This window comes from Bufo gargarizans, chromosome 4 (assembly GCF_014858855.1).
Source record: "Bufo gargarizans isolate SCDJY-AF-19 chromosome 4, ASM1485885v1, whole genome shotgun sequence".
Taxonomy (NCBI): domain Eukaryota; kingdom Metazoa; phylum Chordata; class Amphibia; order Anura; family Bufonidae; genus Bufo; species Bufo gargarizans.
The window spans coordinates 95,553,554-95,571,397 of record NC_058083.1 but is presented as its reverse complement, the minus strand read 5'-3'; positions in this window follow the sequence as shown (position 1 = coordinate 95,571,397).

Below are 17,844 nucleotides of genomic sequence, written 5' to 3'. Positions count from 1 at the left end.
CAGCAAAGGAGCCAATATGGACAATCACAATACATTACTAAGTGCCTTGTATTAACTTTCTTTACATGATAAATTGGGGTGACCATATTTCCTCTTTTCCACAGACATGTCCTCTTTTTGGGACCTTAAAAAAGTCCATCAGGAATTTTTTCACTGACCTGGAATGCCCGGAATTCTCAAGGGGGGCGCACTTACAACTTTATTTTGATGTCAATATGTGTTTTTTTACAGTCAGTGACTTTGTACAGGAGGCCGGGGAGCACTGCTAAGGCTGTTATTACTCACCGCTCCCTGGTCTTCTGCTCCTGGTGCCGCGCTGTGCTGAGTCCTGACAGCATTCAGCATGAGGGCGTAGTGCGCACAGGCGTTGTGACCTCATCCTGGGCAACGTCAGGGCTGTAAGAGCAGCGCACTGGATCAGAACAGGAGAGATAAGTTTTATTAATAATTTTTTGTCTGATGTGAGGTTTGATTTATGGGAGGGAGGGAAAGGGGAAGGGGGGTGTTGTAGGGGCTATGACTTTGGGGTCTGCTCTGAGGTCTCATTGATGGAAGAGGTGGGGGGATTATATAATTATATAGGGCTATGACTTTGGGGTCTGATCTGAGATCTGATTTAAAGTATAGGGGTTATAGGGGTCATGATTTTGGGGTCTGATCTGAAGTCTGACTTAAGGGATGGGGGGTGGAGGTTATAGGGAACCATATTCATTTGGGGCTAATCTGGGGTCTGTATTAATTGTGGGCCCCATCATTTTCTAGTTCTGTAGCTCTTCCCTTTGGCACTTTTATTTTGGCAGTACAGTATTTTCGGAGCAGTGGGCACAGTATTGGTGGATACTATAGGATGGCAGTGTTAAAGTGGCAGCTGTATAGAGGTGGTTCTTTACCATAGAGGGTGTTGATGGACTGCAGAAGCAATAAGTCAAGACAGAGGTGTAACCTAATCTCCTGGCCCCTAATGCAAAATCTGTAACAGGCCCCGTCTACAGTGTGTCATTTATTAATACTAGTGTCTTCTTATATACAGGTGAAACTCGAAAAATTAGAATATCGTGCAAAAGTCCATTTATTAATACTGGTGTCTTCTTATATACACTGTATCAGAGCGGGCTGCATACACCTGACCAAAGATGTCTGCACATGGTTTAGACCAAATGGAAAAGAAAAGGAAAGTGAACACCTCAAATCCATGGAGAAATTACCAAGTCAGTTTATTAGAAAGTAGAGTCACTCTAAATATTGCTTGTGGGGTAGGCTGGGGAGGGGGTTTGCTCTGTGTCCTCTTTCTCTGATCTATGGTCACCCGAGATCAGTGATGGTTAACCTCCAGTACTCTAGCTGTGATGAAACTACGACTCCCAGCATGCTCCGTTTATTTCTAGGCAGAACAGCTAAGCAAGTGTGCATCTTGGGAGTTGTAGTTTTACCACAGCTGGACTGCTGGAGGTTAGCCTTCACAGCCCTAGATCAATGCCATTTGCTGAAGTGAAACAACCAATTTAAGGTGTGTACAGTTTCATCCTTGGTGGCTTAGGGCAATAAAAACGTTAATGGTAAGTAACTCTGGTATCTCTGGTGGTCTAGGTCTGTGATGAGGTTAATTGTAATGACTAGTAGTTTGAACAGTGAAAGGGTTAAAGATATCTAGGATGGTCTGGCTCCATGATGGGGTTAACTACTAGTACTGAAGGCTGTAGGACTCTTGTTTTGCTTCAATCACAAGGCAGCTGAGACAATCATGGAGGCTCTGTGATTGGCTGTGTAATACTATAAGAGGCTCCTGGAAAGTATAAGCAGGGATGGGGTCGAGAGATCGGTATATTTCTTTTACAACCCCATGTATCCAGAGTGCACTCTACCCTCTCTGGGCCCCTGTGCTCCTTCAGAGGCTTTCTGGAATCAGCCGACTCCGCTTTGGAATTTTGATGGGGCTATGGCAGTGAATCTTTGCCCCAGGTGGAAAAAAGTCTAACTATGACTCTATCCAACATGCCAAGAAATCTCCAAATGCAATTGTATGTGATTTTTTCCTTCCTGTCCCCAGAGGCCGTACGTGTCCTGATTCGGCCATCTATGGCCTGTGGAGGCAGGAAGGAACAGATCAGAAACACCGGCTGAGATGTAGGAAGGGCAAGAGATAGTGGAGAAAGAGAGCGAAGCCAAAAACAGCAGAGAGATAATCCGATAGAAAGTGGAAGAAAAAAATATAGAAAAAATGAGGTAATGGCATCGTATAGTAGATGTGGCACTGGTAGAATAATGTGTTGCTGCAAAATATACAATATTCAACCTCCATCCTGTGAGTTTATAATATCATTCCATGTATTTCATTGGTCTCTGTCAGACAGGTTTCCACCAGGTGTAGCCTACAACCCGTGTAGGAAACCATGAGTCTGACGTAGGGCTGGTGTCAGCAGTAGTTAAGTATGAACTTTGCTGTATTAATTACTATATCCCGTCTTAATTATAGTTTTACCCTGTGTTGTGTCAGCAGTACATGGCCATCAGCATCCCTGCAGTCTGCCCTATGAGCGTTATGAGTGTTCCTCTGCACTGTTTGCAGTGTTACACAATGGCAAATACTGAGAAGACAATGCCACTTCGTCAGGGCACTAAATGTACCCAGATATACTCTCAATGTCAAGTGGCATCTCTGGATGAGGGATAGGAGCATTGATCTCTATGGATCTCATTTATCAACACATAAAAAACAGTCTGGTTACCCATAGCAGCTTATCAACATGCAGCTTTCATTCCCAAGAGCGGTTTAAAGGCGCCACTCTTGTCTATAGGCTGTGTCAGCTATTGCGGCTCTTCTTCATTCACGGCTGAGCTGCAGTACCAGACACAACAAAGACAAAAGTGTGGGTAATTTACGAAGACCAACTTTTTACGCCGGTCTTTTACTCCCCTTTTGCACTGGCTTTGCTACAGAAGATGAACCTAACTTATAACGAGGAGTGCACCTCATCATAAATTAGGCACACCTTCCGTGGTCCATGCGCCTGGAGGAAAAAACAAGACGAACCCCTGGCTGCACTAGTTTTTGGCCAACATTTACTTCTGTTTCAAAATTTTTGGGGAGCCGAAATCCCAGCCCCAGCATGCATTCGCCACATCCTTAACAGCTCTATGTGATGAAAATGAAACCTATGCGACAAATTATTGTTGAATGGGCATTCAAAAAGTCCCAAAAGAGGGGTTACACCATAAGCTGCCACAAAAATGTTCATAAATGACCCCCACTCTTTTGTAGATAAAAGCTGTACTGTGACAAGGGTCCTACTAGACGTGCAGATATTTTATCATTAATGAGTCACTAGAGACAATTTAGACAGTTGTTTGCTCGTTATTTCGATCATCGCCCGTTTGCCACTAGAGCATTTGTACTGCTAACGACTGGCAGATTTAGGATTAGATGGAAGGATGTGACAGTGACCAATGAAAATCTTTAATTTAGGCAGATTTGTCCAATCTATGGAAAATAAACGCATTTTGGTCTGCAAATAACAGATCCACAGAATATGGATACCTTCTGTGTCCATTCTAGATTTTTCTCACTCCCATCAATACAAAGGGCTATTCAAATCCGCAATACTTCTGGAGTAATTGGCAGGACGGCCTCACGTATTCTCAATAAATACGGATGTGTGCATCCAAAGAAATGAATGAGTCAGTGTACTATCCTCAAAAAATATGGATAGAACACAAATAAAAAATAAGCCACGTGCATGAGGTCATGTACAGTTTTGATAAATCTTCCCTTTTTATTAATGTACTGTATCTGGACTGGACAAAAGTACATGGACAATGCCAACCTCTCTCTTCTGCAGCCTTCACAGCCATGGCCTGCAAGATCACACTTCATTTCTTAAAGGGGTTGTCTCACTTCAACAAGTGGCATTTATCATGTAGAGAAAGTTAATACAAGGCACTTACTAATGTATTGCTATTGTCCATATTGTCTCCTCTGCTGGCTTGATTCATTTTTCCATAACATTATACACTGCTCGTATCCACAGTAAATGCCATTTGCAAACACAATCCCACCTACTGGCTGCAGTATAAAAACTCACATTTTTAGGCCAAATTGTGTTGTGCCTTCAATGAAGTCGTCATATTCTGACTGGAATGAACCATCTCTCTGGAATGCACTACCCTGGACACTCAGGTTAATTCCCTCCTTCCTTAGCTGTGAACGTGCCTTGAAAACACATCTTTTTAGGCAGACATCATGTTCCCTAAACTGACTCTTCCCCAACAGCAGGGGCGGACTGGGAACTTAAAGTGGCCCTATGTTGTAGGCGGGTCCAAATTGACAGAAAGTGGGACAACATAAGTAGGCGAGGCCAGCAATACAGTAGTGCAGGACGAAATACCACCCCAGCAGAACCAAATATGACAGTGAAGCACAATATACTGCTGTCCGCCCCACAGTATGAGGCTGTGCCTGATGCTCCTACATTAATTAATGCTGAGAGCATCAGATCTTTTTGTACCTTGCCAAGAGGAGGGATTAAATGGCCCCCTGGGCATCGGCCCATCTGGAAATTTCCCTGTATGGTCTATGGCCAATCCGCTTATGCCTAACAGTAATCACCACATTCAGTGCACCAGCTCATGCAGCTCGCCTGCACCACTCTATTTACTACAAAGATGGCTGCACCACTGTAAAAACCATTTAACCTTTTGTGTCATTCCCATTTCCGCATAGATTGTAAGCTCTTGTGAGCAAGGCCTTTACTCTTGTGTTTCACTTGTATATTAGCCTGTAATCCTGTGATGTCTGTTTTGATTTGTATATCCGCCCTCTGAATTGTAAAGCGCCTCTCCATATGGTGGAGCTCTATGAATAAAGATTATTATTCCCACCAGGGGTGGTGTCCTGGTGGGAAAAACAATTTGAGCAGCAAACTCTATATTTACCATTTACAAGTGACCCCTCTGTCACTTTAAAAAGAATGCGTCACCTATAATTTTTTTCTGCCAGTTAGAATCAGATAGTGGACATGATTATGGGGGGCAGCCATCTTGCCTGAGCTTTTGTATACAGCATGTAGAGATATGCTTTCATACGACAGAGACTGGGGACCTCATTGGCTTCTTCAGGAGAATTTTCTGGCATCCTGTGTGACCTGTGCAGAGGTCAGGAGGGAGCAGAGAAGTTGTAATATCACCTATTGTGGATGGTGGATCCACAGGTGATATGTGGAATTCTAAACCTGCTAACTGCCGTAACATTTTATGTACAGACCAAGAAACTGTGCCTATTAGGTCAAGCGGCCACTGCAAAAACTGCAGAATTTTGGGATTTTTTAAAAAGAAATATAGATAGTGACATGGAAAATTAAAACTAACATCACCAAAAATATGATGATAGGTCATAGCTTTTACATTATCAGTGGACCAATAACAACATTCAAATAAAAACAATACACATTCATTGTTTGTAAAATCTTTACATATTTGGCCATTGCCTTTATTAGTTAATCTGTGCAAATAACTTTATAACTCAATACCAAACACAACAACATATTAACTCCAAATCAATAAAAAAAAAAAAAAAAGCACAAAATGCAAGCTCAGCCATAAGCTCAAGCTCAATTAAACGTTTACATAAATCAATACACCCCTGGTCAACAAAAAAGGCCATGACAATCACAACAATAAAGAAAAAGGGGTGGGTGGGAGCAGTGGCGTACATAGAGAAGTAAGGGCCCCATAGTAAGGATCAAACCAGGCCCCCCACACAGGACGGAAGGGTTTCTGCCTAAACCCCTTTCCCTGACCCTTGAGCCATTTTTCCCTCTGTCTTGTTTGCTGAAAGTTGTTCCTTTAGAGAAGGGATGCCCATACTGCGACCCTACAACTCCCAGCATGCTTGGACAGTCTAGAGCTATCAGCTAACAATAGGGCATGGTGGGAGTTGTAGTTTTGCAACAGCTGGAGGCAGTGGCGTAGGGATCGCCATAGCAGCCATAGCAATGGCTATGGGGCCCTTCGCCACTAGGGGCCCAGGCTGCTGACTGAGGATAAAAAAAAAAAAATTCAAGTGGCGGTGCGATAGGGTCCCGACCCCCCTCCTCATTGGTGGCAGCGGCGCATTGCTATAAGCATAAGCAATGCGCCGCACAGACCTGTAACGTGTTACAAGAAGGAGGAGCGCCCGGCGGCCACAACGCATGTAAGTATGCTGCAGAGTAACTGACCATGGCAGCCAGGACTTCAGTAGCATCCTGGCTGCCATGGTAACCGATCGGAGCCCCAGCATTACATTGCTGGGACTCCGATCGGAACTGCCGCTGCCACCAATGAGGAGGGTCAGGGGGGTCAGTGCCCTATCGCACCGCCACTTGAATTTTTTTATTTTTTTATCCTCAGTCGGCAGCCTGGGCCCCTAGTAGCGTCCTGGCTGCCATGGTAACCGACCGGAGCCCCCAGCATTACACTGCTGGGACTCCGATCGGAACTGCCGGTGCCACCAATGATGGGGGTCCGCACTGCCCACCAATGATTTTAATACGAGGGAGGGCACACTGCCCACCAATGATTTTAATACAGGGGAGGGGGAGAGGGCACACTGCCCACCAATGATTTTAATACTGGGGGAGGGCACACTGCCCACCAATGATTTTAATACGGGGGGGAGTGTGCACTGCCCACCAATGATTTTAATGCCGAGGGAGGGGAGGGTGCACTGCCCACCAATGATTTAAATACCGAGGGGGGTGCACTGCCCACCAATGATTTTAATACCGGGGAGGGCGCACTGGGGGCTGATGGAGATGGTCTGGGGGCTGGTGAGAGGCACTGGGGGCTGATGAAGAGGGTACTGTGGGCTGGTGAGAGGCACTGGGGGCTGATGGAGAGGCACTGGGGGCTGATGAGAAGTCGCATGGTCTGCCACTATGGTAGTTACACCCCTGGTCGGAAGTTGACCGATGATCCTCAGCTTCAGATGATGATTTACTGCGCTCCCTCCCCTCAACCCCACAAATATATTCCCCTAGTCATCCACCAACCACCAATGAAAACCCTGTTACTGGGCAGACTAAATCTTACCTATAGTCTAAAACCATTAGGCTATAAAAACCACCAATAAAAACGCACGTTGCCATGCCAGGTAAAATCTTCCCAGGCAGTGGCAACACCAATCAAAATCATGTTGCCATCCTGGGCAATCTGCCAGGTGATGACAACCTGAAATTTGGTGGGAAACTCACAGCCAAAAGCAATGAGGGTTCCAACATAAGGATTATCATAATCCCATGTGGATGCCTCCCTAATGTCCAGGATCCTACCATTCTTTGATTAACAGAAACTTGTGGGATCATTTATCAAACTGGTGTAAAGTAAAACTGGCTTAGTTGCCCATAGCAACCAATCAGATTCCACCTTTTATTTTTGACTGTTCCTTTGGAAAATGAAAGGTGGAATCTGATTGGTTGCTATGGGCCAGTTAGGGGACAGTTTTCGAGTGTCCAAGAAAAATAATGACAGTGGCCGTGATTTTTTTTTAAGCCAGAGGAGCATGGACAGATTATCGTGATATTGTAAACTCATCATTTTACAGTTTTCTGTGAAGATATCGTATCTGTATTCCAAGCTGCAGACATATTCTTAGTAACCTGTGTTATTTCTCATGGCTTTCCGTGACTTTTTCATAAGTTGTCATGAAATAAAACACACTTTTTGACAACACTAATTTGACATTTGTTCCCAACCTACACCTTCCTATACGGCGCTGACATTTGGTGACTGTTCATAGTGGGACACTTCCCCGTTTTTTATTCTATTTGGGTGGATTTCCTCTAAACATAACTAGAAGGTGACGATAGCGTGAGTAATCCTCGCCTTTCTGATGTTCGGGCCTGGAACATTTTCTCACTCTGACCAGAAAATCCTCCAACATAGCGTTGTCTTGTGACTTGCTACAATGACAATTTCGCAGGGTGGTAATAGACTGTGTGTAATTCAGATATCAGAGCAGGAGTCAGACCTTCATATTCTGGTATGTCATTGTCACAGAGGTGTCAGATGTGTCATCGTGCTATGTGTCAATAGGAGTGAGTCCATTTGTCTAGTAAATGAATTAATAACTGTGTTATTGTATTGTCACCAAATATCCGTGACGTCAGTATACACAAGAAAAATTAAAAAGCTGGCGCAGTCGCAGTACCATAACATGTTGTCACACACCTGAGTTAAACACCTAGCAATAAATGTGTCTCCTTCTGCTAATTAGACTTGTGGCCTCTTTTTTAAAATAAGAGAGAGTAATATTATGGAGTATATTATATATAATATTTTAGAAATTGACCTCTAATGGTAATATATAGTTTATAGTCTTTCATGCTTTTTCAATATCCAGTTTGTCTGGTTCACATATTGCCCTGGGTAATCATGAGTTAAAGGATTTGTCCCATGAAATATATTCTTTGGGGGGCGTGGCCTGAGCATGCAGCCGTGAAGACGTACCTTTTAGAGCTCCCGGATCCCAGGCCCTTCTAAACGATATTAAGGGCAGCAATTGGACTCTGACTGACTCGCACAGGATGGTCAGACGATCGGGTCGTCGCGGGTCCACTTACATTGCCTCAGAACCCCATATCGCGAGGTTCTTCTCCGTCACGCCAGCTCCCGTTCCGGAACCCTCTAAGATGGCGCCGGTGGAGGGCGCCGAGACGCTGCAGGCCCCTCCCGCTGCTCGAACGGGTGATTGCTTCGTCCAGACGGGAGTGATCCCCTCAACGCCGCTCTCCTCTTCTTCGGACTGGCCAGTGATATCGGCAGCCACATCGGATCCCTCATACTTGCCGGGCAAGAGGTCCTATGTCCAGGCGGCCTCATGGTCCAAGATGGCGGCGGAAGGTACTGGCGACGGGATGGGGGCTACCTCCGCTACGGCCGTTCGAGATGGTTCTCGGGACTCTCCTACGCAGGCCTCACTGCAGCAGGCCCTGGTGCCTCTTACTGGCGGTGGTCCGCTCCTGCAACCCTCAGCGCCTGACACCGGGCCGATGAACTCCGGCGCATCCCCCAAGCTTACTCCGGTGAGTGAGGCGTGTGGTGACACTACACCTACACCAGCCGCCGTCGAACTGCAGGCACAGTCTCCGATGCCTAGTCGCCCTATACTACCCGAACCCTCTTCCATGCAGCTAGGGGGACGCAACTCCATACGGGACTCTCGTGTACTTAATCAGGAGGCCCAAAATGGCGCGCAGGCCGCAACGAGGGATGTACAGCCTTCACAGGCTCTTTCTGTGGACCTCTCCTCTACTCCTGCCATTTTCCACCCTCCAGACGCCTCAGATTTGTCTGACGCTTCATCATCCTCCTCCTCATCTCAAGGTAGGAGGGCAAAGCGGCCTAGGCTGAAGGACATTTGGTCTCTCCTCAGTATGCTCCCAACTAAGTCGGATTTGGAGGTGATCTTACAGAGGGTAGAAGCCAAACATGACCAGGCTATAGCTGAAGTCAAAACTGACCTATTGGCTGTTTCCACTAAAGTGACTTTGCAGAATCAATTTTCGGCCGAGCTGGATGCCCGCCTCACCGCCGTGGAATCGTCGGTCACCTCCCAACAGGCATTAAACAGGCACCTGCTGTTACAGCTAGATGACCAGGAGAACAGGGGTCGACGAAATATTGTCAAGATCCGCGGGATCCCTGAGGATATCAAGGCTATGGATTTACGGAACGCGGTGACCGCTATCTTCAACTCTCTCTTAGACAGACCTGAGGAGTCTGAAATTGAGCTGGACAGAGTGCACAGGGTCCAGGGACCCAGACGTTCAGAAAATTCTGCTCCACGTGATGTCTTATGCAGGGTTCACTTCTTCAGGGAAAAGGAGGAACTCATTCAGAGAGCTTGGAGACGGGGCCCAGTCTCCTTCTACGGCGCACAGATTCAAATCTTGCCGGACGTGTCCAGAAGGACCCTGTTCATGAGGCGCACTTTGAAACCTCTGCTGCAGGTCGTCACCACCTCTGGAGCCACCTACCGATGGGGTCACCCGTTTCACCTGATAATTCGCAGAAATGGTGCCACTTTTGCTCTACATTCTCCAGATCAGGCGGGTGAGCTTAGCCAGTTCCTGGACAGTCCGCCTATCGCTCTACCGGACTGGCTTGATGTGCCGATTTTCTTGACCCCAACAACTAGCTCCCTGCCACGCCTGAATAATGGCTCCCAAGGAATCCGACCTCAGGTCCCGCACTCTCCAGGATAGGGGATTGTGCTTCTTGACGAGTTGTTCCTGTTGATAGGGGATGGAGCCTTACCCTTCTTATAAGTTCTACTGTACCTGGAACTGTTCTAGTTGGGGAGCAGACACAGAGGACAGCGTGATTTATCTTTGCTCTCACTGTCTTCCTGTGTCTCCTCCCGATTCCTTTATAATTGCTGTTCTTTGCATCAGAATGTTTAAAAACAGATTCTGGGCCTGGGGAAAGGGTAGCCTCATAGTCTGCTCTGCTTAACCCCCACTAGGTCCGTGAGTCTTGGCTCGCTCATTTGTTTTTGGGCTTTCCAAGAGTCGCATAGTGGATACCACTTTCCACTGTATTGGTTCTTATTAGTTTGGTCTGAACTGGGCTAGCCAGTTCTGATTGCTCGCCTTCCTTTTTTTTTTTTGGGGCGTATTGATATCTGTTGAACTGGTCTGTTAGTGTGGTTTGTCTGGCCTTTTGTTTCCTGTCTCGTCTTCTTCTTCCCCCCCCCCCCCCCCCCGATTGTTTTCTCCCTTATTTTTTTTGTTTTCCACAGTCTTTGGTCATGTCTGAACTCACCTTCGCATCTATCAATGCCAATGGGCTGAATACGCCTGAGAAGCGTTCCTCCATTCTCCGGCTCTTATGGTGTAAAAAGGTGCAGATTGCCTTCATTCAGGAGACCCACTTTCGCAAGGACTCTATGCCGAAATTTGGTTCCCCCAGATACCCGGATGCCTACCACAGCTGCTACGACTTATCCAAATCTAGGGGTGTGAGTATCCTTATTGCCAGATCTACTCCCTGGGAATTCCTAGATTCGAACTCGGATGATACCGGTAGGTTTCTGTTTGTCAAAGGTAAACTAGGTGGCCAGGTGTACACTTTGGCTAACATATACCTCCCTAACACAAAACAACTGAGAGCCCTAACTAGAATTTTAGCTAAATTGGATGATTTTGCTGAAGGCACTCTATTGGTCGGAGGAGATCTAAATGTCGCACTGGATCCACTTGTGGATGTATCGAAGGGTTCCTCTCACTTGGCCTATTCCTATATCCGCCGTATCAGGAGCCTTCTCCATACTCATCAGTTGATAGACGTTTGGCGTACAGTCCATCCGGAAACCAGAGATTATACGTTCTATTCGGCCCCTAGAGATGTGTATTCTAGATTGGATTACTTTCTAATTAGACACTCGGCTGTTCCACTAGTAGCTTCCTCCTCCATTGACCCTATTACTTTCTCTGACCACGCCATGCTGCATGTCTCCTTGAAATCTCCTCTTCCTACGGCTAGATCTTGGCAGTGGCGTCTTAATGAGTCGTTAATGCAGGATCTGGTAATCTCGCAAGACATTGACCTAGCTCTCTCACGCTATTTTGAGGAAAACCAGGTTAATGATACCTCTCCTTTGACGGTGTGGGCTGCCCATAAGTGTGTGATTAGAGGGGAGTTCATCAGACATGGAGCTCGGCGTAAGAAGGAAAGGGCACTGGAAATCTCTCAAATCCTGAAGGAGATTTCAGATTTGGAGCAGTTGCATAAACGCTCCCATGCGCAATCAGCTCGTTCAGCTCTTGTACTAGCTAGGTGTAAACTCAAGGATAAGTTAGACACCCGTACAAATTTTCTTTTATCCAAGGGTAGGAGGCATTTCTTTGAGTATGGTAATAAATGTGGCAGGCTACTGGCCAGATCTTTGAGGGAACAGAGAGCTAGGAATTACATTCCCCGTATCACTCCTCCTAGAGGTCACGCTCTGAGTAACCCCGATTCCATAACGGAGGCTTTTGCCCACTTCTATCGAGACCTTTATAACTTACCGCAGTCTACCCAAGCTGGTTTGTCATTGGACTCAGTCATGAGTACATACCTGTCAGCTTCAGGTTTACCTAAACTACCGAGTGAGGCCCTTGAGGGTCTGAATGGCCAAATTACTACTGAGGAGATAGGTGTAGCCCTAAAGTCGATGAAACCTAGTAAGGCACCGGGTCCTGACGGGCTTCCGGCCTCATACTATAAGAGATATCTCTCCCTTCTTCAAACACCTCTTGCTAACGCCCTGAACTGTGTGAGCTCTGGTACTCCCCTCCCTAGGGATATGTTACACGCTCACATTACTGTGATCCACAAGGAAGGTAAGGACCCGACCGCCTGTGCTAGTTACCGTCCCATATCTCTGCTTAACATGGACATTAAGTTGTTTGCAAAAATTTTGGCCACACGTTTATCCCCCTTCCTATCTGATCTCATACATACTGATCAAGTTGGATTTGTCCCTTCAAGGGAGGCGAGAGACAATACCACGAAAGTGCTGAACTTGATTCATTGTGCCAAACTACAACGCTCCCCCCTGTGTCTTTTATCTACTGACGCCGAAAAGGCGTTTGACAGGGTGGGTTGGCCTTGGTTATTTGCAGTACTTAGCCATGTGGGTATCGAAGGTCCTCTGTTATCATGGATAAGTTCTCTCTACTCCCTCCCCTCAGCGTCCACGAAAGTGAATGGAGTGCTCTCGCCTCCCTTTGAAATTAGGAATGGCACCCGTCAGGGTTGCCCTTTATCACCCTTAATTTTCATCCTGACTTTGGAGCCCCTTCTGAGATCGATAAGGAAAAACCCTGACATTTCGGGTCTGGTGGTGGGGAATCAGGAGTTTAAGATAGCAGCCTACGCTGATGATTTGTTGTTTATGATTACAAACCCCAGGATCACCCTCCCCAACCTTATAACGGAATTTCAGAAGTTCCATAACTTGTCAAATTTGAAAATTAACTTACAAAAATCTGAGGCCCTTAATGTTTCCATTCCAAATTCCCTTGAGGCGGATCTGGCGGGCTCCTTACCTTTCAAGTGGACGAAAGATGCCATCAAGTACCTGGGCACGATGATCCCCAAGGATCTGAAGGAAGTGTTTTCTAGGAACTTTATTCCCCTACTGAGTCGGATTAGGGTGGACCTAAAGAGATGGTCCAAAGGCCTGTATACCTGGTTTGGTAGGTGCGCTATATTCAAGATGAATATCCTCCCACGCCTGTTATACTTATTCCAAACCCTTCCTATCCAGCTACCAGCTAGTTTTTTCAATTCTGTTCACCGTGACCTCTTCAAATTTATTTGGGCGGGAAGACGTCCAAGGATGTCTAGATCCTTGCTGCATGTCCCGAAGGACAGGGGGGGTTTGGGGATTCCGGACTTAAGGAAATATTATGCTGCCTCCATGTTTCAGCGTGTATTAGATTGGTGCCGACACGTCCCTTTTAAACAATGGATCTCTATTGAGCAACTCTCTTCCCGTACCCCGTTGGCTTTACTACCATGGGTGGACAGGAAGACCCCTACTGAAATTTCCTCACACCCTATCATAGGCCCTACTCTACTCCAATTTAGTAAATACCGAAACATTCCTGCGATATCGCCTACGCCATCCCCATTGTTCCCAATTTTGGGGCACCCGGACTTTCCGGCAAGTATTTCGGGAGGCCCTTTTGTGCAGTGGAGACGGAGTGGGAGGTGTCGGGCGCCTTTCTTTAGGAAAACGGGACGGTGGCTTACTCACACCGAACTGCTGGAGCAATCCGAGCCATGTTCTTTCGGTCCATGGAGAGCTATGCAACTGCATCATTTCCTTTCTTCTATTCCATCTTCTCCGGATTTTGATAGAGCCCTCACTCCCTTTGAAAAAATATGCATAGGTTCAGGTGTCTATCGCCACTCTCTCGCTGAGGTATACAAGACACTGGTACTGCCTGACAAGGATTTCCGCCCTTCTTACGTACACAAGTGGACTCAGGATCTGCAGCTGGATATCTCCTCTGACCAATGGCTTAGAATCTTCCAATTGGCTCATAAGTCTTCCATTGCCAGTAAATATCAAGAGGCTAGTTACAAAATTCTGTCACGGTGGTACTATGTTCCGACACGTCTCCAAAGGATGTTTCCGACAGCGTCCCCTCTGTGCTGGCGTTGTGAATCGTCTCAGGGTTCGCTTCTACATATTTTCTGGCAATGTGACAAAATTAGGCCCTTCTGGGACTCAATTCACAGGGCTTTGTCTTCCATTTTCCCTTTCGACATTCCGAATTCGCCTGTTTTTTTCTTACTACTCCATTCGGATTTGCCCATGAGCTTACTCAGACGCTCCTGTTTGCGACATACGGTCATTGCGGCTAGGTCTTGCGTCCCGGTGATAAGACCTTTGTTACGTCCTGGACCCCTTGGTTCACCTTCCAAGATTCAGCGGAGTACAAGTCGTTACTTACCTGAGCTGTCCTTTATGCTTGATTGTTCTATGTAGTCTCCCCTTGTTGGCGTGTCCCCTTCCCCCCCCTTTTTTTTTTTTTTTTTTTTTTCCGTATGTGGTGTGTCTTTTCCTTTTTGTCGGTCTGATTACTGTTTTCAGGTCTTGATAGGTGTTCTTCAAGACTAGCTACTTTTGGAGGATAGTTTCTATTTGTCCGCCATGTCCTTTATTATTTTGTTTGGTTGCTTTCATGATTGCCGTCGGTAATGTATATTAAGACTATATTGTCAGGATACCTGTGTGTCACCTGTATTAATATGCTGGACGGGTTTCGGCTATGCATATTTGTGATATGTGATGTAACATGTCGCAAGCTTTGTAATACTTTTGAAACATATAAATAAAGAATTAAAAAAAAAAAAAAAAAAAAAAGAAATATATTCTTTGTTTTCCAAACCATCACCTGGATCTGAATACTTTTGTAATTGCATTTTGTATGGCCACTGAGTTATTCACTGAAATTTGTCTGTAGAGCGCCACCTGCTGTTTGCTTTTTTCTAATTTCTCCGTCCTACTCACTGAGATGGAAGCAAATGTTTGGTTTCATCCTTCTACTACCACTAGCTGCAGTAGGCATAGGGCATGCTGCAGTTCCATGGTGGCTTTCAGCAACATGGTATGGACAGGATTTTTGTGCAATGTCTTATCTGATCACCTAGGTGCATAATATAGTAGTTATGCCAATGCCTCCATAACTACATTGCTAGTAGCTGCTGTGCGACACAACAATTAAAGGTACCCATCTACACTCCGAACTAAGGTGTAGGGAGTGAAAACTGTGGTCACTGAAACGTGAGAGTGCAAAAATTTCCCAGGACCCAGTGAGTCCCACAAACCCATACTAATCCTGTAGAGGAAAGTTATTAATGTACAGTACTTACCTTTCTGAAGTTGTGTGGATCAGCATCTCTGGAACCAAGCTAAAATCAAAATTAGGGCGAGCACTCACCACTTGGCACCAGTTGGTTATGAATAAAATATTTATTAAATCACAAAGATAACGCGTGTATTCAAAATGTATACTAAAAACCTCAAATGGAATAAAATGAAATAAAATAACAATTCACATGTATAAGAAACTGTTACTAAAATACGGAGTCACTGATATATACAATCTGGGCAGTTAATGATAAATTTGCATATCAAATTTCCATATGCACTTTAGATAGTTCATAAATGTCGCTCCAAAGTTGGTAATGAGCGAATAGGTCAGGTCGTGCAAATGTATCCAATCTGAGTGATTAGTAGAAAACAATGCGCCTCAATTTTCATGCGCAACTCAGAACAGTTCACGGATATCGCTCCAATAATAAGCGGGCGGATCAAACAGTTCCTATGTGGACACGTACTCTGGTGTCTTAGATAACGATGGTTTAATCAAGTACCGTGTCAACTTAGCAGGATACAGTTGTAATGTTCCTACCTTCCACTCCGAACGCTTCTGTGAGCGTGTTGGACAATTCAGCGGCAGAGAGCAGCTCCGGCGTCCGGCTTGTAGCTCTTGTGATGTGCTGTTCTCTGATCTCGCGGGATTTCGCGGAGTCTCGGAGGAGGTATAGGTCCTGAGTGATACGCAAGATTCTGTGCTCGGCGTCTCAATACTTTAGGTTCTTCTGCTTATGTTGCTGTTTGCATGGCCATGCATAAATTGCGGAGATTTCTTTCACAGGTGTGTGCCCAGACGCGTTTCGGGAACTCTATCCCTTCGTCAGTGGTACACCAACACCTGTGTTTCTCCGCTTTTTATATCCAAAGATGGCATCAAATCCTGGATAACTGGAATGGTTCTCAACTCGGAAGAAAACGCATGCATTTCTTTATATGCGTTTTCGGTGCGGTTTTTTTTCGCATACATGCGTTTTTCATATTATAGATTCCTTTTGGCAATTTCTATGCTTTGCAAAAAACTGATTTGACGTTACAGGTTGCATATGCAAGATAATATCATTTTTCTGAATAAGTGACTTATAGTACTGCACTAGTAATATTTGTACTAAAACTTCAATAATAAAGATAAAATTACTATATATAGGTACTGTTTCTTCATTTTTTTCTCTTGATACATGTATTAATCTAAAACCCATCAATCATTTAAATATCCAATTTTAACAATTCAAAATAATGGATAAATAAAAATAATGGTATATCATATGTGTAGTTAACATAAATAATATTCATAAAATATGAAGTACTCTTTAAAATATAAAAATACATATAAAAGACTTTTGAGCAAGAAAAATATTAAAATAATTTGTATTAGAATAAAAAATGCACATTTCATTCAGACTATACAGATCTTGGATATAGATTGCAACTGATAGGGTGTACGACTGAGGGTGCATGACTGGGGGCCCGCAGCCGAGTCCACGACTCAGTGTCGATAAACGGCCTGACTGAGTCGCAAGAGTCGGACTGGGGGCACCCAGTCTACAAGAATCCAAAAATCTCTAATTCGGCATTCAAGCCCATTGGCAGCAGAGATCCAAATTGATAAATATGTTTGGATTCTGTTCTAGACATCTGTTTGATGTAATTTCCACCACGCCAGTGTCTCTCTACCTTTTCCAATGCCATGAATACCAGGCCTGTGGGATCTTTGTTATGTACATCTTTATAATGTTTTGATAGACAATGCTTGTCATATCCCTTTTTGATATTAGCTATATGTTCAGCTAGCCTGGTCTTCAAGGGACGTTTGGTTCTCCCTACATATTGTCTCCTACAGGGGCATTGAATAAGGTAGATGACTCCTGTTGTGTTGCAAGTTAGACAATCTTTAATCTCCCATGTATATTTGTTTTGTGTTGAAGAAATAGTAGTAATTTTTCTACACATGGGATTAACCTTGCACGCCATGCACTTCCCGCATTTAAAAAAGCCCTTTAGATTCATCCAAGTGCCCAAAATGGTATTCTCCTTTTTCATTATTTTATGGTTTTTAATTGATGGAGCTATTTTTAGACCTAAATTAGGCACTTTGGTGAATATTAATGCCGGTAAGACTGAGACAATACAAGACAGTGAGGTTATTAACAATAAAATCATCCTTCCATTTAACAACAGCCACAAACGGCTACAGAAAATCATCAAAACCCATTGGCACCATATTTTAAGTGACAAAAAGATAGGCCACCTACTACCAACTAACCCGGCATTAATATTCACCAAAGTGCCTAATTTAGGTCTAAAAATAGCTCCATCAATTAAAAACCATAAAATAATGAAAAAGGAGAATACCATTTTGGGCACTTGGATGAATCTAAAGGGCTTTTTTAAATGCGGGAAGTGCATGGCGTGCAAGGTTAATCCCATGTGTAGAA